Genomic DNA, 26,321 nt, shown 5'->3' on the forward strand with positions numbered 1-26,321 from the left:
CCAATGGTGGGACTGCAGCAGAAACCACCCTTCCTATCTCTAGCCCAGCACCATATTAGACCACCAGCCCACTAATATTCCCATTAAAATTCCACAGGAGGTCAAAGTTCCCTGTTTAAACACCTCTTTGTTTCACAAGTACTTTCTAATGAAGAAAAGATAATCAGTAGCAATTGAGGCAGTTGTTGGTGACCTTCACCCCACTACCTCAAATTCTACAACTTCTTGCTTTGTTTTTCTTCTTTAATTTTCATTGCCTACTGAGTTCTTCTCTCCTCTTTATAATTTCTTTGTTTCCCTGTTATTTCTTACACATGCCTAGCCCTATTGCTGTTGGCTAAAACAATTTCTGAGTTTTCTTTTTAGCTTAAGACAGGGAGCATTTGGAATTTTGTTCATCTTTTTTTCACACTACTTTCAAAATGCAGAGCTGTATCAACATTTGTGTGCTTATCTTGCTGTTATATTTTTATATTATTGTTATCTGTGTCTTCTATCATTTTATTTTCGAAACGCTTTGTGGACAGTAATCATGTCAGGATAATTAAAGTTTGCCTCAGTGCTGAGCACACGAGTGCAAGTGGATGTTTTTGTTTGTTTTTTGTTTTAAATAAATTAGATAAGCATATTGATCAAACAAATTAGTTAAAGGAGGTGATTTTCTTCATGAGGAAAAATTATTCTTGGGACGGGAGTGTTCTTAATACCTTCAGATTTTTGTTTATAGAGCATTTTACTTGACAGGTTGAATGAGGAAAGCTAGAATTCTAAATTGCTTCATAGCCATTGCCCCCTAAAGATGAGCAAAACATAAAAAGAAAGCATTTCAGAAGTTAAAACATATGTCCATGAAGATACATGTTTTGATTCCCCCAAATTTCCAGGAAAACATTGTGTTTGTAGTGCCAGAGACCCTGCATCACAAGTTCAGCTTCAGTATTCAATAAGATCTGGTTGAATTAGAGAATTCCAAGTACCTGCCACGTCCCTGGCACCAGGCTAGGTGCAGGGGGAGGTGTTGCCAGGTGCAGACTCTGCCCTCACCCAGGGGTGGGGAGCAGGAGAGCAGAGACTCAGCAGTTGGAACACCGTGTGTTAAAGATTCTTCGAGAGATACACACGGGGTGCAAGGAGGCACTTGGTGAATGAACGGAATCAGACAAACAGATTAAAAGATGTTGAGGTGGGGGAACAACTTATTTTTTTTTTAAATCATCCAGTGTGGAAAGGCAATGAAAACCTGAACTAGTCTGGAAGCTCTCATAAGAAAAGTCTCTGAAATTTTTTGAGAAATCTCAGCAGACGCAGCAATACCTTTGTTATTCTCCTAGTTGGCAACACTGAGCATATCTTGTGCCGTATGCATTGGGGAAGGGAAGGAAGAGAGCAAATGGAATCCTACTGAACAGAGGAGTCAGGGCTAAGCAGACAGCTCTGGGATAACAAAGGAAAGTTCCATGTCATGGGAGAGCGTGGACTTCCGAGGAAGAGGCCGCAGAGATGATGGAGGGGGGCAGGAACAGAGGCAGGCTCTCTGTCCTGCTCGCTGCCCGGGTTGCTGGGCTCAAGCCACAGTCTTACAGCATCCCTTCCCCCCCATGTTAATTAAACCCCAGTGTATCTCTAATTTAGCACTTACTGTCCTATGGTTCAGTGACCCCTAGTTTCCTTTTACTTTTTGATCCTCATTTGGAGTTTAACTGGTAGTACAAACTTCTGGACTCACACAGAGAATTTCTCCCAGCCTGTGTGCAAGTGGAGGGGCCTGGGGTAGTGGATCATGGCAGAAGATTTCCTCGATCCATAAACCCTCTCATCTGCCCTCCTGACAAGTGGAAGGCACCGAGATGGGTAAGAGTCTCACCCCACCAAGTGAGCTGTGCGAGACCCGTGACATTATTCACTTCTCTGTAACCGAGCTTAATTTTATGTGTTTTGTCCCTCATCCTGGCAGGTGTGTGAAACAATCTCAGGTAATTCAGGGTCTCTCCCTGCACTTCCACTGGGGCTGTGGCTCTGTTCCAGGGGACTCTCGTGGTGCCAGAGCTAGTGTGGTCCGGGCTGCCCTCTGGCCCATTCAGCCTTGAGTCTCCATCCCCGCAGGTCCCACCAGGGAGACTCCTCAGGCCTGGGCTGCTGTCCAGGGCCCAGGGCAAATACAGCTGGCCCCTTCCTACTCCCCTCCTCGCAGCTAGCGGGGAACTGAGGAGCGCTGAGAGGCTGGCCCAGGCTCATCTGCCCAGGCCTCCCACCAGCCGTTTCACCTCAAGTCCACCGTGAGGCCCAGGGCGGGGGACTGGGGGATGTTGCTTCCTCCCCCGGCCACACTTCTGTCCCCAGACTCAGCATCCCCCAGTCTGTCTAGAGCATCTGCCTTTCTTGAGATTTCCTCTCCAGGACCCACATCAATATCTAGTTCTCTTCCTTCCCTCTTCAGAGTCTGTTGTCCACAGGCTGGGAGGTTCACAGGCTCTTACAAAGCAGTTATTTGTGCCCAGCGTTCTTTCTCTTCTCCTCTGAGGGTGAACATCCTCATTCTGTGGTGTCACCATCACTCAGCAATGATGAGAATTGCGACTCCAGCTTCTGAAATGGGATGTCATGGGGGCAGGGGTGGTTGAGGTCGCAGGAAGTGCAAGAGAACGACACCTCAGTGAATATGTCACAGTATCATGTCCACACACAGCTTACACTGTTGAAAAGGACCTCAGAGTTTATCCACCCCAATTCCTCACCCCAGTTTGGCCCTTTCTATGTATCTAACACTTTAATGGCAGGTACCTCACTAGACGCTGGGATAACCCCTTTAGTGGCTGGCAGTCTCCTCTTTACCAAAGTCTCCCAGTCAGACTCTGCCCTGGGGTCCCACTCAATGGATCTCTTCCCTGTTCCCTTGATGTTCCTGGCCGCCCAGGCTGCAGGTGAGCAGCCTGGAAAGGAACCACCCCCCGCCCCCCGCCCTCAGGAGAAAGGCTTTGACTGGTCCTGGGCAGGGTAAGGCTGCAGTGCCCCCCAGAAGCCAGCTGGCCCCTTCCTGCTGTCTGCCCTGTTCTCTGACAAGCTTCTCCTCGGGGATTCCCCACCGGCACCTCACCGCCATGGGGTGGGATTGGCTACATGGTATCAAGCCCGGCTGTGGACTCCTTTGTGCTGATGATCAGGCTGGGGCCTCTCACCAGGAGCGGCAGGCTGTCTAGGGTAGTGGGTCTGACATTCTGCGCTCACATGTTTGACAGAAGCTCCTGAGATGATTTCAGCACACACCCAAGGGGAGAACTCTGCTAGGAGCCATTCTTAAGCCATTTACCAAATATAAAATTAATTAGAAGTGGAGGTAAGATCTGTCACAGGCAGTGGGCTGTTAATTCTCAGCTCTCTGTCAGCCTGAGTTTCCATTCTTTCACAGATACCTACCTTTTCCCCTTCCTCTCTCCTTCTCCCCGTCATTTTCTCCTTCTTTTTCTTCTTCCCTTTCTCAAACATTTATTGAGCTTCTGCTGTGTGCCAGGCAGTGTGCTGGGAGCCAGACATACAAGGATGAATCAGACCCAAACTCTGGCCTCAAGGTGCTCACAGACAAGTGAATATATTATTGTTAAGTGTTGGAGGTTGTATCAGTTGTTTATTGCTGTGTAACGAATCACTCCAAAATGTAGTGGCTTAAAAACCACACATTATCTCACAGTTTCTCAGGAATCTAGGTGTGGCTTCGCTGGGTCCTCTGGCCTCAGGCCTCTCACCAGCTGACATTCAAGTGTTGGCCTGGGCAGCAGTCATCTCAAGGCTCAGCTGGGGGAAGATTCATTTCCAAACTCACTCACAAGCTCCCACATAGGTCAGCTCCTTGCTGGCTGTTGGCTGGAGGCTTCTCTCAGTTCCTTGCGATACGGTCCTCTCTGTGGAGCAGCTCGTGACATAGAGGCTGGCTTCCATCAGAGAGAGCAAGTAAGAGAGCAAGAGAGGGTGAGCAAGAGAGGATAGAAGGAAGCCGGAGTCTTTTTGTAAGCTAATCTTGACGGTGGCATCCCATCACTCACTGTGTTCTGTTTGTTAGAAGCAAGTCACTGAGTCCAGCCCACACTCAAAGGGAGGGGATTACATGAGGGTGTGAATACTGGAGGGAAGGGATCGTTGGGGGATGTCAGAGGCTGTCTACCATGAAGGTGTTGCCATAATGTCTTTAAAAACATTTAAGTCTCAGATCCCTTGGCTGAAACACAGTGAGTTAAAAATGTCAATTACCCTTTTTTTTAAGATGCAATGAGGAAGGCAGGTGAGGAAACTTAAGGAGCATTAGAATAAAGCCCCAAAGGTAGAATAAAGATGTTTCATTATTCCTGTTTCCTAACTTTGTGAAAATTTACATCTCAGTTTCTGTTTCTAATGGAGAATTGAGATAACCTCAGTAATCCTGTCTGACTAAGCATATTCCTCCCACCCTTCCCCCCCAAAAGACCAGTGCCAGTGAGGCAAGTAGAGGATGGTCAACTGAATATTAAATATTCAGTTCAATAGTTGTCCCTATTTAGTTCCAGAAAAACTAAGTCTCTACAGCTTGTTATGTATCTACTTTGACTCAATATGTTTTGTATTCAAATTTCCAAACAGCAAAACCTGCTGCCTTAAGAAGAATACTAGCTCACACAAAATACCCAAATGAAAGATGTACATTCAAGAATCTAGCCTGCAAGCCCTGTTATTATTCATTTACTGTGTCAGATAGGAGAAAGATTGAAGGCATTCCTAATTGGCTGCCTTGGGATAAGGCATTTGAAATGGAGTCGATTGATATTTCAGTGTCTGTTCGACCTTATTTATAGGGACACGTTTCATTCTAAAAGATTAATAATGTATCATACAAATGGATCCTTTGATGAAATTTAAGACTTTTAAGAGTATATGCACAGTTGGGCTATCATTTTTAAAGAAGCAAATGCAGATTGGAAAGATCTAAATATTTTATATAGAACACATGACACATCACCAAAGAATCTACTATTTTTAATTTACATAAGTTGCCAGCATTGAATGAGACCCATGTCCTTAGATTCTAACTCAGACTCACAAGCATTAACACAGTGGCCCTGGAAAGCTCTCTTAAGAGGTAGGTCACAGATGGTGGGACTGAGGTAAAGGGATGTACCGCTGCCTGGCCGGCGTCCCCACTCATGGTCAGTGCTCCACTTGCATTCTTGCAAAGCAGTTAGCTCTGTATGTGTTGACCTACTGTAAAGGTTCTTGTTAATTGAAGGACTGCAGCAAATTCGTAGTGGAGGGCTTTTTTTTTTTTTGGAAAAAAAAATCGTATTTACTCTATAATTCAAAACTTAGAATCTTGTTGCTAATTTTGTCAAGGAGTAAATTTGTCTCCATGATCAAAATTCAGTTTGGGAGCATTCCATATAACGTACATGTTTTCTGATATTCATCTACAGTCACCTTTAGGGAGTTTGATTTTGAACCCTCAGAACCTCAGATATTGCATCATTATTTCGTTATTCTAAACTGCTTGCAATTTCACACTACAGAAGATGACCCTGAGTTAGAAAAACATGGAAACCTATCTTAATACATCACTTACAGAGGGGGTGAACGTGAGCATGAAAACTTTTCATTCTGCAAAACCAATTTCCACAAGAGGCACATCAGGTAAGCCTAAGGTGGTAACCACAAAAAATAATTTAAATTCTGCCTTCATTTGTCAAATATGATAATTACTTCCAGAACTCATTTAAGTTTGTTTGTATTATTTCCTTGACCACAGCAGGGATCAGCTGCCCAAGTTGCTGATGGTACAGGAGAGTCACAAAGGGGCTGGGTGACATTTCAATCAGACACTAATTAAACCCAAGCTTTCTGATCTTCACTCGCTGCCTTTTATAAACCCAGGAAGCTCCTGTTTTTCAAATTTAGAAAGTAAGCAACTCTTCAAGCTCCCTTCCCCTGAGGTTTCCATGCAAATAATACAACAAAAAGCAGCACAAGTTAAATCTGTAATTAACTTGGGAATTTATAGTCACTGACCCCACAAAATACACATTGCGGTTCTAAATAAATTCCCTTACTGGCTGCACAAATTTCTGCAGAAATGTCCTTTACCACTGTAGAAAAGAAGGTCTCAAATAGCAACATTTCTCTGAATTTTCCAGCAATGATGAAATCCCACAGAGACAGGACCATGTCAGAGGAGAAGTTTTGTGGTGTCAGAAGTAGCTCCCAAGATGAATTTTTTTATCTTGTTGGCTCTGTCTTCCCAAGTTACAGCAATGAGGAGTTCCTTGAACTGTCCACTCAGTTCGCAGAATGCCTCTGGTGTGTTGTGATGTGGTGGGTGTTTTATTTGAAATGGTAGAGTGGAAGAAACAAAGAAAGTCCCAATGGCCAAAGTCATGAAATATGAATGTTTTCATGAGCATGTACTTACCACCCCCCACTTCTCTCTCTCTCTCTCCCCCCCTCCCCTCCCTCTCTCTCTCACACACACACACAGACACACGCATGCACGCACACACGCATGTGCACGCCCTTGTTCCGAAGACTGGATTCTGTTAACCAGGCTTGAATACATGCATGCTGGTTCTTAATAAAAATGCTGAAAGTTCTGAATCCTTTGGCTGGTCCAAGAAGAGGCTCATGCTGCAGAGTGGGAGCTTTCAATTGGAGACATAGGTCAAAAAGAAAGTCATAATATCTGAGCTGTAGGGGGAAATGTTATTTTTATGAGCTCCTCAAGAATTCCATTTCTTGCTTCCTGTATATTGTGTAATGTTTCATAAACCTAATGACTCTGAATTGTGTGTAGTGTAAGATTCTTACTGTTTTTTCTTCTAGGCAATTTCACTTCTTAAAAAATCGCCAGGGCCTATTTGATGCTCAGAATACTGCTTGATGCTTTTATTTTTTTTTTCTTGTGATAAGAACCCTTAAGATTTACTCTCTCAACAGCTTTCATATGTAACCTGCAGCCGTGTTCGTTATATTTTTCATGTTGTGCATTACATCGCTAGTACTGATTTATCTTACAACTGGAAGTTTGTACCTATTGAGTATCTTCATCCAATTTCCCCTCCCCCTCTATCCCCTCACCCACCAGCCTCTGGTGACCACAAATCTGATCTCTTTCTATGAGTTTGTTTGCTTTTTGAGTATAATTGACCTACAACACTATGTTAGTTCCTATTACACAACATAATGATTTGATATTTCTATACAATGATCACCACAATAAGTTTAGTTACCATCTGTCACCATACAAAGATATTACACAATTATTGACTATATTCCCCACACTGTACATTTCACTCCTGTGATTCATTTATTTTGCAACTGGAAGTTTGTACCTTTTAATCTCCCTCATCTATTTATCCCCTCCCCCTAGTCTCCTCCCCTCTGACAGCCACCTGATTATTCTCTGATATGTGACTGTGTTTCTGTTCTGTTATTTTTATTCCTTGGTTTTGTTTTTGAGATTCCACATATAAGTGAAATTTGCCTTTCTCTGATTTATTTCATTTGGCTTAATATCCTCTAGGTCCATCCATGTTGTTGCAAATGGCAAGATTTCATTCTTTATGGCCTAGTACTATATATGTGTGTGTGTGTGTGTGTGTGTGTGTGTGTGTGTATATATATATATATTTATATATATACACACACACACACACACACACACACACACACATATATATATATATATACACCATATCTTCTTTATCCATTCATCTTTTGATAGACACTTAGGTTGCTTCCATATCTTGGCTATTATAAATAATATTGCAATAAATACAAGAGTACATATATCTTTTCTAATTAGTGTTTTCCTTTTTTCTAATAAATACCAAGGAGTGGAATTGCTGGATCATATAATAGTTCTATTTTTAATTTTGGGGGAAATCCCCACACGGTTTTCTATAGTGGCTGCACCAATTTACATTCCTACCAACAGTGCATGAGGATTCCTTTTTATCCACATCATCTCCAACACTTGTTATTTCTTCTCTTTTTGATGATAGCCATTCTGACAGGTGTGAGGAGTTATCTCATTGTGGTTTTGAGTTGCATTTCCCTGATGATTAGTGATGTTGAGCATATTTTTGTGTGCCTGTTGTCCACCCATATGTCTTCTTTGGAAAAATGTCTATTCAGATCCTCTGCCTATTTTTTTAATCAGTTTGTTTGGTTTTTTTGATGTTGAGTTGTGTGAGTTCTCTGTGTATTTTGGATATTAACCCCTTATCAGATATATCATTTGCAAATATCTTCTCTCATTCAGTAGACATCCTTTTCCCTTTGTGGATAGTTTCCTTCGCTGTGCAAAAGCTTTAAACTTGATGTAGCCCCATTTGTTTATTTTTGCTTTTGTTTCCCTTGCCTAAGGAGACAGATCCAAAAAAATATTGCTAAGACCAATGTCAAAGAGCATACTGCCTAAGATTTCTTCTAGGATTTTTATGGTTTCAGGTCTTTAATCTATTTTGAATTTATTTTTGTGCATGGTGGGAGAAAGTAGTCCGGTTTCATTCCTTTGCATGTAGCTGTCCAGTTTTCCAAACAGCATTTATTGAAGAGGCTGTCTTTTCTCCATTGTATATTCTTGCCTCCTTTGTTGTAGATTAATTGCCCATATAATGTGGGTTTATTTCTGGGCTCTCTATTCTGTTCCATTGATCTATGTGTCTGTTTGGGGGCCAGTACTGTCTGGTTTTTGTTTTGTTTTGTTTTGTTTTGTTATTTATTTATGGCTGTGTTGGGTCTTCGTTTCTTTGCGAGGGCTTTCTCTCTAGTTGTGGCAAGTGGGGGCCACTCTTCATCGCGGTGCGCGGGCCTCTCACTATCGCGGCCTCTCTTGTTGCAGAGCACAGGCTCCAGACGCGCAGGCTCAGTAATTGTGGCTCACGGGCCCAGTTGCTCCGCGGCATGTGGGATCTTCCCAGACCAGGGCTCGAACCCGTGTCCCCTGCATTGGCAGGCAGATTCTCAACCACTGCGCCACCAGGGAAGCCCTACTGTCCGGTTTTGATGACTGTAAATTTGTAGTATAGTTTGAAATCAGGGATTTTTTTTTTTAACATCTTTATTGGAGTATAATTGCTTTACAATGGTGTGTTAGTTTCTGCTGTATAACAAAGTGAATCAGCTATACATATACATATATCCCCATATCTCCTCCCTCTTGCGTCTCCCTCCCACCCCTCTAGGTGGGCACAAAGCACCGAGCTGATCTCCCTGTGCTATATAGGCTGCTTCCCACTAGCTATCTATTTTACATTTGGTAGTGTATATATGTCCATGCCACTCTCTCACTTCGTCCCAGCTTACCCTTCCCCCTCCCCGTATCCTCAAGTCCATTCTCTATGTCTGCATCTTTATTCCTGTCCTGCCCCTAGGTTCTTCAGAAGCATTTTTTTTTTTTTAGATTCCATATATATGTGTTAGCATACGGTATTTGTTTTTCTCTTTCTGACTTACTGCACTCTGTGTGACAGACTCTAACTCCATTCACCTCACTACAAATAACTCAATTTTGTTTCCTTTTATAGCTGAGTAATATTCCATTGTATATATGTGCTACATCTTCTTTATCCATTCATCTGTCAGTGGACACTTAGGTTGCTTCCATGTCCAGGCTATTGTAAATAGTGCTGCAATGAACATTGTGGTACATGACTCTCTTTGAATTATGGTTTTCTCAGGGTATATGCCCAGGAGTGGGATTGCTGGGTCCTATGGTAGTTCTATTTTTAGTTTTTTAAGGAACCTCCATACTGTTCTCCATAGTGGCTGTACCAATTTACATTCCCACCAACAGTGCAAGAGGGTTCCCTTTTCTCCACACCTTCTCCAGCATTTATTGTTTGTAGATTTTTTGATGATGGCCATTCTGACTGGTGTGAAGTGATACCTCATTGTAGTTTTGATTTGCATTTCTCTAATGATTAGTGATGTTGAGCATCCTTTCATGACTTTGTTGGCAATCTGTATATCTTCTTTGGACAAATGTCTGTTTCGGTCTTCTGCCCATTTTTGGATTGGTTTGTTTGTTTTTTTCATACTGAGCTGCATAAGCTGCTTGTAAATTTTGGAGATTAATCCTTTGTCCATTGCTTTGTTTCCAAATATTTTCTTCCATTCTGAGGGTTGTCTTTTTGTCTTGTTTATGGTTTCCTTTTCTGTGCAAAAGATTTTAAGTTTCATTAGGTCCCATTTGTTTATATTTGTTTTTATTTCCATTTCTCTAGGAGGTGGGTCAAAAAAGATCTTGCTGTGATTTATGTCACAGAGTGTCCTGCCTATGTTTTCCTCTAAGAGTTTTGTAGTGTCTGGCCTTACACTTAGGTCTTTAATCCGTTTTGAGTTTATTTTTGTGTATGGTGTTAGGGAGTGTTCTAATTTCATTCCTTTACATGTAGCTCTCCAGTTTTCCCAGCACCACTTATTGAAGAGGCTGTCTTTTCTCCATTGTATATTCTTGCCTCCTTTGTCAAAAATAAGGTGACCATATGTGCGTGGGTTTATCTCTGGGCTTTCTGTCCTGTTCCATTGATCTATATTTCTGTTTTTGTGCCAGTACCATGCTGTCTTGAATACTGTAGGTTTGTAGTAGGGTCTGAAGTCCGGGAGCCTGATTCCTCCAGCTCCATTTTTCTTTCTCAAGATTGCTTTGGCTATTCGGGGTCTTTTGTGTCTCCATACAAATTGTGAAATTTTTTGTTCTAGTTCTGTGAAAAATGCCATTGGTAGTTAGATAGAGATTGCATTGAATCTGTAGATTGCTTTGGGTAGTATAGTCATTTTCACAATGTTGAATCTTCCAATCCAAGAACGTGGTATATCTCTCCATCTGTTTGTATTGTCTTTAATTTCTTTCATCAGTGTGTTATAGTTTTCTGCATACAGGTCTTTTGTCTCCTTAGGTAGGCTTATTCCTAGGTATTTTATTCTTTTTGTTGCAGTGTTAAATGGGAGTGTTTCCTTCATTTCTCTTTCAGATTTTTCATCATCAGTGTATAGGAATGCAAGAGATTTCTGTGCATTAATTTTGTATCCTGCTACTTTACCAAATTCATTGATTAGCTCTAGTAGTTTTCTGGTAGCATTTTTAGGATTCTCTATGTACAGTATCATGTCATCTGCAAACAGTGACAGTTTTACTTCTTCTTTTCCGATTTGGATTCCTTTTATTTCTTTTTCTTCTCTGATTGCTGTGGCTAAAACTTCCAAAAGTGTGTTGAATAATAGTGGTGAGAGTGGGCAACCTTGTCTTGTTCCTGATCTTAGTGGAAATGGTTTCAATTTTTCACCATTGAGAATGATGTTGGCTGTGGGTTTGTCATATATGGCCTTTATTATGTAGAGGTACGTTCCCTCTGTGCCTACTTTCTGGAGGGTTTTTATCATAAATGGGTGTTGATTTTGTCGAGAGCTTTTTCTGCATCTATTGAGATGATCATACAGTTTTTCTCCTTCTATTGGTTAATATGGTTTATCACATTGATTGATTTGCATATACTGAAGAATCCTTGCATTCTTGGGATAAACCCCACTTGTTCATAGTGTATGATCCTTTTAATGTGCTGTTGGATTCTGTTTGCTAGTATTTTGTTGAGGATTTTTGCATCTATGTTCATCAGTGATATTGGCCTGTAGTTTTCTTTCTTTGTGACATCTTTGTCTGGTTTTGGTATCAGGGTGATGGTGGCCTCGTAGAATGAGTTTGGGAGTGTTCCTCCTTCTGCTATATTTTCGAAGAGTTTCAGAACAATAGGTGTTAGCTTTTCTCTAAATGTTTGATAGAATTCGCCTGTGAAGCCATCTGGTCCTGGGCTTTTGTTTGTTGGAAGATTTTTGATCACAGTTTCAATTTCAGTGCTTTTGATTGGTCTGTTTATATTTTCTATTTCTTCCTGGTTCAGTGTCAGAAGGTTGTGCTTTTTTAAGAGTGTGTGCATTTCTTCCAGGTTGTCCATTTTATTGGCATATAGTTGCTTGTAGTAATCTCTCATGATCCTTTGTATTTCTGTAGTGTCAGTTGTTACTTCTCCTTTTTCATTTCTAATTCTATTGATTTGAGTCTTCTCCCTTTTTTTCTTGATGAGTCTGGCTAATGTTTTATCAATTTTGTTTATCTTCTCAAAGAACCAGCTTTTAGTTTTATTGATCTTTGCTATTGTGTCCTTCATTAGTTTTTCATGTATTTCTGATCTGATTTTTATGATTTCTTTCCTTCTGCTACCTTTGGGGTTTTTTGGTTCTTCTTTCTCTAATTGCTTTAGGTGTAAGGTTAGGTTGTTTATTTGAGAGGTTTCTTGTTTGTTGAGATACAGTTGTATTGCTATTAACTTCCCTGTTAGAACTGCTTTTGCTGCATCTGATAGGTTTTGGGTCATTGTGTTTTCATTGTCATTTGTTTCTAGGTATTTTTTGATTTCCTCTTTGATTTCTTCAGTGATCTCTTGGTTATTTAGTAGTGTATTGTTTAGCCTCCATGTGTTTGTAGTTTTTTACAGATTATTTCCTGTGCCTGATATGTAGTCGCATAACGTTGTGGTCAGAAAAGATACTTGATACGATTTCAATTTTCTTAAATTTACCAAGGCTTGATTTGTGACCCAAGATATTATCTATCCTGGAGAATGTTCCATGAGGACTTGAGAAGAAAGTGTATTCTGTTGTTTTTGGATGGAATGTCCTTTAAATATCAATTAAGTCCATCTCGTTTAATGTATCATTTAAAGCTCGTGTTTCCTTACTTATTTTCATTTTCGATGATCTGTCCATTGGTGGAAGTGGGGTATTAAAGTCCCCTACTATGATTGTGTTACTGTCGATTTCCCCTTTTATGGCTGTTAGCATTTTCCTTATATATTGAGGTGCTCCTATGTTAGGTGCATAAATACTTACAATTGTTATATCTTCTTCTTGGATTGATCCCTTGATCGTTATGTAGTGTCCTTCTTTGTCTCTTGTAATAGTCTTTATTTTAAAGTCTATTTGTCTCATATGAGAATTGCTACTCCAGCTTTCTTTTGATTTCCATTTGCATGGAATATCTTTTTCCATTCCCTCACTTTCAGTCTATATGTGTCCCTAGGTCTGGAGTGGGTCTCCTGTAGACAGCATATATACAGGTCTTGTTTTTCTATCCATTCAGTCATCTATGTCTTTTGGTAGGAACATTTAATCCATTTACATTTAAGGTAATTATCGGTATGTATGTTCCTGTTACCATTTTCGTAATTGTTTTGGGTTTGTTATTGTAGGTCTTTTCCTTCTCTTGTGTTTTCTGCCTAGAGAAGTTCCTTTAGTGTTGATTGTAAAACTGGTTTGGTGGTGCTGAATTCTCTTAGCTTTTGCTTGTCTGTATAGATTTTAATTTCTCTGACAAATCCGAATGAGATCCTTGCTGGGTAGACTAATCTTGGTTGTAGGTTTTTCCCTTTCATCACCTTAAATATGTCCTGCCACACCCTTCTGGCTTTCACAGTTTCTGCTGAAAGATCAGCTGTTAACCGTATGAGGATTCCCTTGTATGTTATTTGTTGTTTTTCCCTTGCTGCTTTTAATATTCTTTCTTTGTATTTAATTTTTGATAGTTTGATTAATATGTGTTTTGGTGTGTTTCTCATTGGATTTATCCTGTATGGGGCTCTCTGTGCTTCCTGGACTTGATTGACTATTTCCTTTCCCATATTAGGGAAGTTTTCAACTATAGTCTCTTCGAATATTTTCTCAGACCCTTTCTTTTTCTCTTTTTTCTTCTGCGACCCCCATAATTTGAATGTTGGTGCATTTAACGTTGTTCCAGAGGTCTCTGAGACTGTCCTCAATCCTTTTCATTCTTTTTCTTTATTCTGCTCTGCGGTAGTTATGTACACTATTTTATCTTCCAGGTCACTTATCCATTCTTCTACCCTAGTTATTCTGCCATTGATTCTTCCTAGAGAATTTTTAATTTCATTTGTTGTGTTGTTCATCATTGTTTGTTTGCTCTTTAGTTCTTCTAGGTCCTTGTTAAAATTTTCTTGTATTTTCTCCATTCTATTTCCAAGATTTTGGATCATCTTTACTATCATTACTCTGAATTCTTTTTCAGGTCGACTGCCTATTTCCTCTTCATTGTTTGATCTGGTGGATTTTTACCTCGTTCCTTCATCTCCTGCGTATTTCTCTGTCCTCTCATTTTGATTAACTTACTGTGTTTGGGGTCTCCTTTTTGCAGCTGCAGGTTCATAGTTCCCGTTGTTTTTGGTGTCTGTCCCCAGTGGCTCAGGTTGGTTCAGTGGGTTGTGTAGGCTTCCCGGTGGAGGGGACTAGTGCCTGTGTTCTGGTGGATGAGGCTGGATCTTGTCTTTCTGGTGGGCAGGTCCGTGTCCGATGGTGTGTTTTGGGGTGTCTGTGACCTTGTTATGATTTTAGGCAGCCTCTCTGCTAATGGGTGGGGTTGTGTTCCTGTCTTGCTAGTTGTTTGGCATAGGTTGTCCAGCACTGGAGCTTGCTGGTCCTTGAGTGGAGCTGGGTCTTAGCGTTGAGACGGAGATCTCTGGGAGAGCTCTCGCTGACTGATATTATGTGGGGCCAGGAGGTCTCTCTGGTGGTCCAATGTCCTGAACTCGGCTCTCCCACCTCAGAGGCTCAGGCCTGACACCCGGCCGGAGCACCAAGACCCTGTCAGCCACACGGCCAGGTACGTGGGGGGTTTCTTGCCTTTTGGTTAGTCTGAGGTCTTCTGCCAGCCCTCAGTAGGTGTTCTGTAGGGGTTGTTCCAGATTGTTGATGTATTTGTGGGGAGGAAGGTGATCTCCATGTCTTATGCCTCCATCATCTTGAAGTTTCCCCTGAGTTCAGGGATATGTATACTTCAGCTTTGTTCTTTTTTCTCAAGATTGTTTTGGCTATTCTGGATCTTTTGTGTTTCCATAACAAATTTTACAATTATTTGTTTTAGTTCATGGAAAATGCCATTGGCATTTTGATAGGGATTGGAAAATTAAGTAGTATAAAAAATTCAGTTTCTCAGTTGCATTAGCTACATTTCAAGTGAACAATAGCCACATGTGGCTAGTAGCTACCCTATTATACAGAACAGGTTTAGAATAATGAATCTTTTCATCATTTCAGCCATCATGAATCTCCCAGCGAATGGACTTATTTTAAAGGATTAGAACTTTTGGCAAAATGAGACTTAAGAATTTTTCCTGATTATTCCATATCATCCCTTCACTTAAATCAAACCAACACCATCGATAAATAAAAAAACCCAAATTGAAGGTCATGACATAATTTTGGTTGGTCATTTCTGTCCCTCCATCTGCCAACAGCTGTCCAGAGTCAGATAAGCTCCATTCTCCTATGAGGTCTGCATGTTAGGGGAGGGAAGGAGATAGGGAGAGAGGGAATTGTGCTCTGGGCCCTGCACAGGATAGCAGAAAGGCCAGAGGAGGAGCCCAGAGGAAGCCGAGGCCCTGCTCACCTCACTGTGTTCTCACCTCCTGCAGTGCCTGTCCATTTCCCTCCCTCATGGTGCCTCTCTGTCACTGCAAACCAGCTTATAACAACTTGGCTCTCTGAAATTTCCTTGGAAGTCCCTTGGGAATGGCTAGAAGTTTTCACACAAATTAGAAACCACTGTATATACCAATGGAAATGATTACAATTTTGGTTTTCCTTGATTCTTTTCCCAATATTTTGGAAGAAAGAGCCTGAGCCAGCCTTTGGGTCAGACTTCCACTCCCCAACTTCCCACCTGTGTGGCCTCCCATGAGAAAAGATGGCTTAGTTTCCCCTTGGTAAAACATGGTTTCGATGAGAATAAAATTAGCCAGTATTTAAAATACTTCTCAGGAGATCTGATGGATGAAAAGTCCTCAAGAAACAGTAGAGCTTATCATTATTGTTTTAGACTATGGCCGCTTACAAAGTTTATCAACAAAGAACTATATAACCACTATGCACAAAATATGAGTATTTTAAGGGCAGTGCATTCTACAGTACTCAAAAGAGAAAATGCCTTGTACGATGTGGCAAAAAAAAAAAAAAAAAAATCTTGGGCTTATTTCATATGAATGTACCTAGCAGCAACACCATTCCAATTCCATTCTGAAGAAGAGTATATATTACCTGTAAACCTTCTTTCAAAATTGGATTGAGTCGTTCTGTTGTTGTGCATTAAAAATGAATGCAGCTCCTTGCATTGCAGAAAAATTAAAATTCTGCCAGTGGTCACTCTGATTTTCTGTGTGAACTCATGACTTTTTCCTTTTTTTTTTTTTTTAAAGATTTAATTTTATTTATTTTTGGTTGCGTTGGGTCTTTGTTGCTGAGCGTGGACTTTCTCTAGTTGTGGTGAGTGGGGGCTACTCTTTGTTGCGGTGCACGGCCTTCTCATTGCGGTTGCTTCTCTTGTTGCAGAGCACGGGCTCTAGGCACGTGGGCTTCAACAGTTGCAGCACGCAGGTTCTAGAGCACAGGCTCAGTAGTTGTGGCTCACGGGCCTAGTTGCTCAGCAGCATGTGGGATCTTCCTGGACCAGGGCTTGAACCCATGTCCCCTGCGTTGGCAGGCAGATTCTTGTCCACTGTGCCACCAGGGAAGTCCAACTTATTCCTTTTTTGCCAATTTCTTCTCTCCTCAGCTTCCTAGCCTACACCCTATGGTGTCACGGGCCTCAGGTCTGGCTCGGAAGGGACATAAGAGGCCCAGCTTCTATGGCTCTAAGAGAATTTGTGATGACCTTACACCTTGTCCTTCCTCTCCCATAACACGCTGCCATTGGTTTTTAAAGGGATTTCAAAAGGTGAAGCCCTGTGAATAAGCAGTGATTTCCCTCTAACTCATCAGCTCAGATCAATGGGCTCTTATTACCTGGAGATTAGAAAGGTCAGTGACCTTCAACCAAGATCCAAGAGGACAAAAATGAGCAAGGATACCAGGAAAGTGACGAATGATTTGCTTATGTAACACTGAGGAAATGATCACCATGGTGTATGTGAACCATTATGTGAATTTATGCCATCTGCAAATGATCAGATTAGATAGAAGTTGCGTATCACCATGTTATGCAATACATAGAGTGTGTCATTATAGATTCTATTTTTGAGCAACATCCTGAGACACTTAACAGATATTTAGCTGCAATAAACTTTCTATAGATTTGTCATAGCTCGAGAAAAGTGAAACTGGGAATGTTACCTTAGAGTCAAATATGGTGTAGAAAATGCCTTGGAAAATAGAAGTTTGTATCCTATCCCCCCACGTGCTGGTGGTGACCTTGAGCAAGTCATTTTACCTCATTGAAGCCTCAGTTCCTCATGTAAATGAGCATCAAAATAACTACACCATGGTGTTTGTGTGAGGATTAAGCAAAATAACAAATGTGGTTTTCCAGAGCTATTCTTAACCTCAAGTGTTTGGTTGATGTTCATTTTAAACATATATCATTTTATTTAACATGAGAAAGTGTTCATAATATATTGTTAAATGAAAACAGTAGATTACCATATTATTCATAAGATAATCTAAATTTTGTAATTAGATATTCACATCACGGTATCCAGCATGAATTTCTCCCTCAGGCTCTGGATTTGTACCTGCAGCTGCCCACTTGACATCTCTGCTTGGATCTTAGACTTTCCGTGTCCAAAACCAAACTCCTGACTCCCCAACCCCACCCAACCTGCCTTTCCTCCAGCATTCTCCATCTCAATTAATTACAGTTAATTTCCTCCATCCTCTTAGTTGCAAAAGCCAAAACTTGGGAATCATTCTTGGCCCTTCTTTTTCTCTCCTGCCCCACATCTAATCTGTCAGCAAATCTCACTGGCCCGTCTTTCAAAATATATCCAAATTCCAACTGTTCCTCACCTCCTCCACTGCTGCCATCCAACTCAACTCCCATCCCTCCCCTGGGTTACTGCCATGGCCTCCTAACTGGTCCTAATGCTATTGCCCTTACACAGCCTACTTGCAACCCAGCAGACAGAAGGATCCTTTTAAACCCTAAGTTATTTCATGTCACTGTTCTGTGTAGAACCCTCCAGTGCCTCTCTGTCCACTCAGAGTCAAAGCCAAAGCCCTTACAGTGGTCCAGCAGAGCCCTACCTGATCTGACACTCCCAACTCCACAGTACTTCCTGGCCCTCTTCATTCTTCCTGCCTCTGCTCACTCTGCTCCTGCCACATGGGCCTCTTGGATGTTCCTGACACAGACCAAGTCCACTCATGCTCCAGTGCCTTGTACCTGCATTTACCTGCCTGTTCTTCCCCAGCCAACCGCATGACTACCCCTTCACCACTTTCAGGTCTCATCTCTCAAAGAGCACCTTCTCAGTGAGGTCTTCACCGCTCCCTATTTCATATAGCCACCCCACCCCTACCCTATACTCCCCATCCCCCTTCCCTGCATTTTTCTTCATGAAACTTATCACCATTTGACATTACTAACACTTGGTGTGTGTATATGTGTGTATGTATGTGCATATATGTATACACACATACACACACAAGCATATATGTAATTTGTTTATTTGTTCATTGTCAGACAGTCCACAGTAGCATATAAGCTCCATGAGGGCAGGGATCTCTGTTTATCACTGCTATAGCCCCACTACTCAGAATGGTGCCTGGCACAGAGAAGGCTCTGAGTAAATAATTTTGGAATAAGTAAGTGAATTATTTATCTGTGTTTATTAAACAAATGTTTTTGAACCCCCACCCTCTGCCAAGGAGATTGTTCCAGGAGATTGAAATACCACAGTAAATAAAATAGACAAAGAAACTGTTCTTACAGAGCCTTATCTATCTATCTATCTTTCTATCTATCTATCTAACAACTATCTATCTCTACCTGTACTTGTATCTATATATCTATAGCTATATGTACACCTATATATATCTATCTGTTTGTCTATCTTTCTATCTATTTACCTACTTATCAAACACTGGAAAATGTATAGTGATGGGATTATGGGTGATTTTCCGTATTTGTGCTCTTCTGTACTTTCTAAGTTTTCTAAGTTGATGGGTGATTGCTAATCAGAAACAACTACGTAGGTAGGAAAGAGTAGCAAAGGAACAGTTAAATGCGGAGGAAAACCTATCGTGTGCTCGTGTGAACTCAGTCAAACATCCGATGAAGTATCAAACCTTTGTATTCCTGGTTTGTTTGTTTGTTTGTTTTGGCTGTGCGGCTTTCGGGATCTCAGTTCCCTGACCAGGGATTAAACCTGGGCCACAGCAGTGAAAGCCAGAATCCTAACCACTAGGCAACCAGGGAACACTCTCCTGCTGTTTTTGAAGCAACTGTGGCATTGAAATTAAGAGCAAGATTGCTGGGGACAAATTGTCTGGGTTTTAATCCGTACTAGTTACATGACCTTAATTAAGCACTCTCTGTAGTTCAGTTTCCTCATCTGAAATTGGAAATAATAATAGTATCTACTTTATAGGTTCATGTGAGGATTGAGTTAATACATGTAAAGTACTTAGAAAAGTACACAACACAGAACTAATACTCAATCAGTGATACACACTATTATTGTTTTGTTGGCATTATAGTTATCTTTATTATTATTGAATAAAGGGGGGGGATATTTATTCTCCAGACCATTTCATTTAATTATGCATCCACTGGCTCCTAGAAAACAATACTGTTTAGAATTTTACTCTCACGCACAAATTTGAACAGCTTATTCATAGTAATGTCTTCTGCTGGTAAATTCCTTGGGAACTAAAGAACAATTCTTAGAAGAGGAGCAGTCCACCCTCAGAAGTCCAGTTCAGCTCTTCAACCCGTCTCAGACACGGTCTGTGGCAGCCGATTTTCTGGTCCTGTGAGTAGAGAGTCAGGATACCGTCTCCCGAGCTGCCACAGAAAGAGCGGGGACAATGAATCTGTGTAATTGGCACTCCAGTGTGAATGCCTGGATGCCCAAGGCGAAGCTAGTGATATTAACTAGAGAAACCACTATGTGGTCTCAGAAAAAATAATTGATTTAACCCCAGATCACATTTAAGATTTATAACACTACTGTGTATCAGGTGAGTATAGGTAACTCTTTCAGAAACTTATTTAAGTGCCCCATCGTTTGACAAGTGGTTATACCTTATCAAGTTCAACCTTGCAGGTTTTAGTACTTCAGTACTTTAGTACTTTAGTAATTATTTATTTGTTCATTTGTTTTTGCTTCTCTGACTGTATGTCCAGCCCAAACCAATTATATTATTACTTGAAAATGTTTTCATTTAGCATTTTGTCATACTCATTTACAAATAATCCAATTAAGCTGATCAAGCATAGTGCTTATTACAGGAGTGTTAAGATATCTGTGAATTCTACACTTCAGCAGTTATTTTTATTATAGTTAGGGATGTTTACAAGTGTAGGGGAGGAAAAATGTTCCTCCTACCCTTTTAGATTCTGTGACTGGTCTAACAATAAAAATTGGCTTAAGACAGATTACAGGAGAAAAACAAATTTAGTTTTGTACATACAGGAGCCATAAAAATATGAGACCCAAAGGCAGTCCAGCAGTTAAGGCTTATATTCCATCCTGAGCTAAGGAAAGGGATGGGGGCTTGGGGCTTCAAAGGGGAGGAGGGTAATTCACAGAAAGTTAAGAAAAGCAAATGTTTATCCTGTCATGCAAGTAAGTCTTCCAGATAAAAAAATACCCCTGGTATTAGCTCCTTTTCTGGGCCAGGCCCACTATCTAAATTCTTTTAGACAGTTAAGAGAGAAGTAAGAGTTTTTCCTGAGTCTGCTGGGTCTTGATGGTTTCAGCTCAAAATAATCCACGTGCCTAAGTGCCACATTTTGGGGTGGCATAGACTGCTCCCCTTTGCAAGGCAACTTCATAATATGGTACAAAATCTCAACATTAACCCATGTCCTCCAAGACTAGGATGCTCCAAGGCAAGACTCCACGACTGCATTTCCATTTCAGCAACTAAACAGAAGTGACAAACTTCAAGTCCATTGCAGTAGCCTAGGTGCGCTTTGCTTATATACTTGACATTTGAACACTTATTTTCTCTCTGTTCCACGCAATACTTAGCACTCTCTCTGTCACTACCTGCTCAATTCTTGTAATTTTAAGAGCAGTGCCAGGGTAGCATGCCAAAGAGGGTACAGAATTATCAATCTGAAGGAAGTATCAGAGGCAATCTGTTCCATTTCTCTGGCTTCAGGCTGAGTTGGACAATTAAGAGTCTAAACTTGCACAGTCCTTTACCTTCTTCCAAGCAATTGAGATGTTTGCGTGATAAATGAGGTGTATTTGAACACCAGCGTAGAGTGCTTAATTCTAGTTAAACTCAGTCCATTTTTCATGTCAGCAGTTCTCCCCTCAGACCTCAGCTGAGCATGAATCCAAGTCCTTTGATGAATATCAAATGATCATCAGCTCATGACAACATGTATTAGGAATTAATCTGGAGTATGTGCCTCTCAGCACAGAATCGATAATACCTGTGGGTGGTTTAAAGCTGCAACGCAAATAAACATAGCCATCTGAATGCGAAAAAGAAGCAGTGTTCAAAAATCTGTTTCATTAAAAGTCCCTTTGTACTTAACTATCAGAGAAGGTGTGTCCAAGGAGAGATCATGGGAAGGACAACACCCAGGAAGGAGGTAGAATCAAAGCTTAATATCAAACACAATCCATTAGTGATGAAAATGTGGATTGTCCTCTCCGGAAATGAAGTATAATAGTTACTTGAGGGACTTAGACCAGAGCTGTGGAAAGGAAGAGGAAATTCAGGGTTTTTCTAATGTTTGTTGTCCCAGAGACAGGAAGCTTGCCCCAAACCTAGGCTGTGTAGTAAAAGAGTTAAAGAGCAGGGCTGTGAACTAACATGGCCTGGGTTCACATCCTGCCTCTACCAATTACTTACTGTGTGATCCCAGTCAGTTCGCCAAAGCTCTTGGCTTCCCATTTATTAAATGGGAAAAACGTAGTCAGTGGTAGCAATGGTATCTACTTCATAAGGGGGTTGGGATGCTTAGTGATAGAACATGTGTAAGGGGCCTGGTACATAAATAGTGTCAATAACCATTGGTTTCTATTCTCTGTCTAGAGTAGAATAGGAGACAAATGAGGGCAAGAGGCTCATCTTCCTCCTGACCTCAGGAAGATGCTTATTGTCATTAAAATTCCCTTAACCCCACAAAATGTCAGCTACATTATTCAGGCAATTTTAATCTCCCCAGATTCTCCCTTTCCAATACAACTCTCCTAGCTTTGCACCACTTTTCAGTGTTCGCTCTTATGCATCCATATTTTTTCACAATTGTTATCATAGTGACTGCATGCTTTTATACTTGGATATTTCCTTTTTATTTTCCTTTGAGTCTAGGCTCCTGCTGGACCACCTTGTGCTCTTTTGTCTGCTCTGACTTGGGAAGTGACTTGGGGGCCAGGACAAATCAAGCTATTTTGTCAGGAAGAGCCTGAGCCCCTTCATCTTGAATTTCAACTCCTGATTGCTCACAATCTTGCAAAGCATTTAGCCCCAGCCTTACCCTTCCCAAAATGAATTAAAATAGACAAGGTCCCACCTCCAAGAGTTTACAATCTTGTACGTTCCAAATGGATGCAGACCAGACATGACCCAGGCAAACAAGTTTTGAAAAATTGCAGAAATTAAATTGTACGTGCAGACTGAGAAAGCACAAAGGGTGAACACACTTCCAGCCTAGCAGGGTGGGCTCACTGTTCAGAAAGGCTGGGACAGGAGGGGGAAGTGTTCCTCTTCCAAGCTTTTCTCTTCCTCTCTGTTGAACACTTAGTATTTTGTTCTATACTTGGCCTCTGACATAAAAGTTAATGAAAGATAGAAGTTCTTAGCCCTCAAGAACATGCATGCAATATGGCATTTTCATGAATACTGAAGATGGAAAATAGCAAATATTTATGGTCTACAGTTTCTCTTTTGAGACTATATGTTCCCTCTTCTTCTCCTATCATGTTTAAAATAAATGACAGGATGAGAAGAGGGTAGACTTTGAATAACTGAGCAGAAATTGAAACTGTAGAAGGATGATGCTAGAGGATGGTGGAGGGAGAAAATATGGAATCATGACTCAGTCACTGATTTGTGGTTTGTCTCCTATGCTGAAACATGAACTCCTTAATAGTAAGGATACTGGCAGCCTTATTCAAGTTCCATGCACCTAGAAGAGGGCTGGTCCACAGTAAGTGCTCAATAGACATCCATTAAAAAATAAGAAAATAGAGAACAGAATTTTGACCTCCTGAGGTTGCAGGGTTAATGAAGTTGTGCATGATAGCCTCCCCCATGCCCCTCACTGGAATATGGAAAGTATACCAATGCAGCATCCAGCTCTCAGCAGCCATAATATCTTCTAAGGTCACTTGAGGGAGAACTCCAAATCGGGATTTGAGAATTCCCAGCATCTCGTTCTTTAAATTAACGGGAGGAACACTCCAGAGCCTGCAGCAAAGACTGCCGCACTGCCACCTGAGCCCACATTTAGAGCTATAATTTGGAATCATTACCTAGGTAGAAGGGGAATCCAGTATCTCTGCATCTTAATTTTGTTTTATTAACATTCAAATAGGAAACCCCTTTGCTCACTATGAACTTTCATGCAGCATATAGGTTGTGTGTGTCTCATTTTAAAGTCTTAACGGCATTTACATTTAAACCACACGGCTCTCAAGAATAATATTATTTAGCTACTGAGAATAAGCATATAGTTAGCAGAAGGAAGGGACGTGGTCCCTGGAGTATTTCGAGAAACCTGCAAGGGAAGCAGAAAGTCATAACTGTGTCATTGTGGCTAATCCAATACCTGGGCAGGTTGATTAGATTCTTGAATTTAAATGGAAAAATTTCAGAGATTTCTGTAGTTCATGAAAGTTCTTTGCATGAATGGTAAGTGCCCTTAAGAGTTCCCCTCCCCAGTAAGTGGCATCTCAGAGCCATCTGACCACCTTAACACAAACCGTCTATTTATAAAAAGAAGCTGTCTGGAGAATATGAAAAATCAATTCCCCCCTCAAAAATTGCAGCTGGTGCTATTTTAGTAGTTGGCAATTTTGTGGAGACACTTCATTTTCCTTAACAAATTGCCAAATGGAAATGGCTATAGCACAATACCATGAAGGCATAAGAGGGACCCAGTGTTTAGCCCCTCTACCTCCCTGCTTCCAACACTATGGACAAATAAACCAGAAATGTGAAGGAACTCTGTCATAATTCATCTACAAAGCTAGGAGATCTTCCCCCCTTCCCTTTTTTTGAAGGTTAAAGATCTTTTAACAAAAAATGAACAAGACAAAATTTTTGATGAAAAGTTTCCCTGCAAAGTTTCCCTTTCCGTACCCTGAACCCCGGGGCTCAACAATTCTCCTTTCCTCACCAAAACTCTTTCAAGGTTGTGTTTGTGTGTGTGCTTGGTTAGTTACACCTAAGCTCTAACTGTGAAATGAAAGGCTCTAGTACTTACGGGTATCATGAAAACAGATTGGATGGGAGCAGGATAAGTTGCCAAATTTAGCAAAAAAAACCCCACAGTTACTTAGTTAAATTTGGATCTCAGATAGATAAATCACCAATAATTTTTCAGTATAAGTATCCTGCATGTAATACTTTGGACATACTTATACTAAAATAATTATCCATCATTTGTCTGAAATTCAAATTTACCCAGGCATCCTCTGTATTATCTGGCAGCCCCTGGGAGGAGCAATGCCCTATGCCCCTGAAACCTTAGTGAGTCCATCTGTACCTAAACAGACCTGGTCAGCCACCCAAGGAGGGCCAGAGTGTCTTCTGATGAAGACCCTCTGTTGTCTTCTACTACTCTTTGTTGTTGTTGTTTGAAGAGAGTGTCACCCTTTGCTTTTTTATCTTTATTTGCAAATAAAGTTTACCGTGGAAAGCAGCTCAGTAGAATAGAAAGGGCACCCATCTTGGCAACAACGCGTCCTAGATGTAATTCCCACTCTGACATTTATTTGCAGTGTCACCTCAGACTAATTAACATAGGGATGATAAATACCTGTTCTGCACACCTCCCAGGTGGGAGTGAGAATTAAAAGGAAAAATAAAGTTACTAACACAATGCCCAGTATACAAAACGATGTACAATCTGCTCCTTAGCAAAGAAAATGCAGGAATTACTATATCTCCAAACCTCTTGGTATAGCATTGATGGGTAGTTTTTCCTGCTACAGGTCTTTCTTTGTTTCTTTCTTTAATATTTCTATTGAAGTATAATTTATATGTGGTAAAGTACACAAGTATTCAGTGTACAACTTGATAAATTTTTTCATCTGTGTATGCTCCTGGAGCACAGATCAGGAAGATCAAGATCTAACAACATTTCCATCTCCCCAGAAACTTTCCTCATACATCTTCCCAGTCAATACCACCTCCCCAGAGGTAACCGCTATTCTGACTTCTTCTACCATAGATTAATTTTCGTGTTCTGAAAGTTCACATAAATGAAAGCAAACAGAATGTATCCTTTTGGGTCTGGCTTCTTTCGCATAGTATTACATGTCTGAGATTCATCTGTACTGTTGTGTCTATCAGTGGTTTGATCTTTTTCATTCCAGGATGACATTCCATTATATGAATATACCATGGTTTACTTATTCATTTTATTGTTGCTGGATATTAGGGTTGTTTCCATTGAATTATTATTAATAAAGCCACCCACCATGAACATTCTTGTTTATGTATTTTTGTGAGCAGACGTATTCATTTCTTTAAGATGCATAGGAGTAGAATAGCTGGGGCATAAGATATCTATGTGCTCACTCTTTCAAAGTCCAGGTGGAACAGAAGTGCACAGCTTGCGTTGTAAAATTCAAATTTTTCTTTTTAAAAAAGAGGGAGGTAGGGAAGAATTAAGTAATAATTCTAGAAGGAACTGCTAGCCTATTAACTTCACCAAACCTCACCGTATGACGGTGCATGCTTTAAACTCACATTTCACTATAGGAGAAGCCCCTGGATTTACAGGGAGAGCTTCTTTGACACAGTTCAGAAAACAGAATCCACAGAGAATATTGGGACTTATACCCTTAGTCACATAGGAGGGATGTAGTTAATTTAAGTTTAAACAAATATCATTAAATTAAAAGTGGTAATTTTGTCTTACGTAAAATTTATCTTCCAACTTTCACATTCGTCTTTCATCGATCTTAATATTTTTGTCAGTTCTCAAGTTGCTCCGTCACATCATAGCAGATTAACTCTTAGAAAAAAAAAAAAAAAAATCAGTATTTTACAGACAAGGTTTTAAAGGTCAAAGATATACTAAATATCATTAAAGTTGTTTCCTCTTTGGAAAG

General features: G+C 40.7%; 1 protein-coding gene across 3 annotated transcripts in view; it reads left to right on the forward strand.

Annotated features, from left to right (window-relative positions):
* Positions 1-26,321, forward strand: part of KCNAB1 (potassium voltage-gated channel subfamily A regulatory beta subunit 1) — a 417,300-nt gene that overhangs the window by 208,132 nt on the left and 182,847 nt on the right. The gene's annotated exons all lie outside the window — the stretch shown is intronic.

The sequence above is a fragment of the Balaenoptera physalus genome (assembly GCF_965194825.1).
Source record: "Balaenoptera physalus genome assembly, chromosome: 4".
NCBI lineage: Eukaryota > Metazoa > Chordata > Mammalia > Artiodactyla > Balaenopteridae > Balaenoptera > Balaenoptera physalus.